The sequence below is a fragment of the Penaeus chinensis genome, chromosome 12, assembly GCF_019202785.1.
Source record: "Penaeus chinensis breed Huanghai No. 1 chromosome 12, ASM1920278v2, whole genome shotgun sequence".
In the NCBI taxonomy this organism is placed as follows: domain Eukaryota; kingdom Metazoa; phylum Arthropoda; class Malacostraca; order Decapoda; family Penaeidae; genus Penaeus; species Penaeus chinensis.
The window spans coordinates 4,296,788-4,299,287 of NC_061830.1; the positions used below are offsets into that span (position 1 = coordinate 4,296,788).

At 51.3% G+C, this 2,500-nt stretch overlaps 2 protein-coding genes across 5 annotated transcripts in view; both read left to right on the forward strand.

The window, feature by feature from the left end:
• The window catches only part of LOC125030880 (tetraspanin-1-like), a 488,406-nt gene that overhangs the window by 414,015 nt on the left and 71,891 nt on the right, over nucleotides 1-2,500 (forward strand). The window lies entirely within an intron of this gene.
• Nucleotides 1-2,500, forward strand: part of LOC125030875 (serine/threonine-protein kinase VRK1-like) — a 108,064-nt gene that overhangs the window by 77,212 nt on the left and 28,352 nt on the right. For 2 of the 4 annotated variants that reach the window (XM_047621198.1, XM_047621197.1), the window contains one exon: nucleotides 1,257-1,305. The exons of the other annotated variants lie outside the window; for them this stretch is intronic. The gene's annotated coding sequence lies outside the window, so the exon portion shown is untranslated. The remainder of the gene's footprint in view (nucleotides 1-1,256; nucleotides 1,306-2,500) is intronic. 4 annotated transcript variants of the gene reach the window in all.

Here is a 2,500-nt window from a genome sequence, read left to right on the forward strand (position 1 = left end):
CTGAGGGAGGGAGGGGGGGGGGTTGACGGCATGTCGTAATGTTACCTGCTATTGAAAAGGTATTTATTCACAGCACACATGACTATCAAGGGGGGGGGGGGGGCATGCACGTGGGTTTTAATGCAAGGTGCCCGTGAGACTCTCGTAGCAACAAGGAGAGCGGGGGAACGAGTACAAAAGGAAAAAAAGAAGAAAACCCGGTGAAGAGGAGAATAATAACAAAGTAAAAAAAAAAAAAAAAAAAAAATGGCCTATCGATAAAGAGAAGAGAGAACAATTAGGACTAAATTATTTTCGTGCAGGCTTAAAAGGCGGCCCAGCGGCTCCCCCCCCCCACCCCCCCACCCCCAAGCCGAGGTTGCCAATGAGGAAGAGTGCTCGAAGCAAGCGCATATCACGTTGCTTGCCATGTCGTCTCGGGCGGTGCTTGCAGGGGGTGGGGGGATAGGGAGGGAGGGAGGGGGGGTCGGTGAGGGTACTCAAGCTATTTTCTGACGTAATGTGGTTGTTTCTTCTTGTTTTATTGTAATGCACTTTTCGATTTATTGTCCGGGCTTTGAGATTTCTTAAGAGGGGCATGACTGGGGTGGTTTTGGGTTGGTAGTTGTGTTAATGGTATCTGTCGTTCATTCTATTGAGTGTTATTTTAGTTGAGAGAGTGGCATTTTCGGGTTGGCAGGTGTGATTCCTTGTAGCACTAATGGACGATCACAGGCGCCGGCTTGAGTGAATAATTAAGATGCGCGTCGAGAGGCGTCGCGTCGGAGGCAAGGAGTCCCCCCCCCCCCCCACTTTCCTCTCCACCCCCTCCTTCACCCCCTGCTTTTATCCTACTTCATTTCTCATCTACTCTTTCTCCTCTTCTCATCTCCTTCCTCCTTTTCTCTCCACTTCTCTCCTCTTCCTCCTCCTCTTCGTTCCTCTCCCTCTTCTTCTCTCCTCTCCTTCCTCTTCTCTTCTCTCCTCTCCTTCCTCTTCTCTTCTCTCCTCTCTTTCCTCTTCTCTCCTCTCTTTCCTCTCTCTCTCTCCCTCCTCTTCTCACCCATCTCTTCCCCTCCCCTCCCCTCCCTCCTCTTCCCCTCCCTACTTTGGACTCTACCCCCCTCCCCTTACGTACCCTTGGAAGCGTCAGGGCTCCTTGTTGCGCGGGCCAGACTCTATGCTTTCATGCTGTTTGTTTGTCTAATTTGCTTGAGCTTTTAACAAGATTCGAAAAAAAGCGCAGCTTGTTTGATCCTTTCTTTCTTTCTCTACAGCAATTTTCATACGAAGACGGGGGGAGCAAACGTTGCGTTGGAATACTAGGTGTGTATGTTATGTTGTTAATTATTGTATTTATGTATTTGTGATATTTTTATTGTCATTATGTTGCGTGTTTTTCCTTGGTGAAAGAATACTTTCCTCTGACGTCACGGGAAGCTGCCATGGTCGAGGGGGTCGCGCGAGAAATAAAATAGTTTGGGTGAGGGCAAGTCGGATCAGTTTTGCTCAGTGCTTGGCGGGCGACCTTGGAGAGGGGGGTGGAAGCTGGGGAGGAGGAGGAGGACGAATGAGGGTGTAGGGTGTTGGGAGGAGAAGGAGGGAGGGAGAAAAGTAGGGAGAAGTCTCGTACGTCACCGTCTGTCTGTCTCGATTTTTTTTCCTCTAGCTCATCCTTTTTTGGGCGTGGATTGTTTTGTCTGTCTGGTGCCGGTGGGAATAATAACGATAGATTTGATTTTAATTCAGAAGGGAACGGTTCAGAAAGCTGCGAGCGAGTAGGTTGTTCAGGATCCGTGTTGTGTGGCGGCACTGCGCTGGTGTTTTGCTTGCCAGCTGGCTCCTCGCTGATAAAAACCCGCAGCCACTTAATATCCGCACTGGAGGTCGTTGTTTGTCTCGGCGAGTGAGGCAGCCAGTGCGCAGGCAGGCAGTCCTTCGCGGCCTTGACACACGCACGCACACACGCAGGCAAACATTCGCGCACTCGCAAGTATAGTTTATCCGGACAGAAATGGCACATGCAAACGTATATTCCACTAAAAACAAACAAATACGACTGAGACGGAGGGAGGGATGTGCGAATAATTTGGGAGGGTGACGCCAGCGTGCCTAAGTGTTAGATCCTGCCCTGGGCTGGAGGGGAAGAGGGGCCCTCCCCATGGTGTGGAGGAGAGGCATTTGGTTATCAGAAATTTGTACCTAAAGCACCCCGGGCCATGAACCTTGTGACGTCATAACGCAAGCCGGCTTCAAGGGCCGTGGGCGTGAGTGGCCGGCAGGGTTGGGTGGTTGGGTGGGTGATGCAAAATGGTTGCGTCTTATTGCAGACGGCGCGTCATGTCTTGCGATGTCTTGTGCCATGCGGCGAAATGTTCTTGTAATGGAGTCTCGTTTTGGCGTAGGGTTGACTGTTGCAAGGTGGCGAGAACGCTGCACGGGAGTTCGCAGGGGCACAGCTACCCTTCCGTTTGCAGTGAGACAGGATGCTCGCAACGCTTGGTGATGGCGCAAGGGCGTG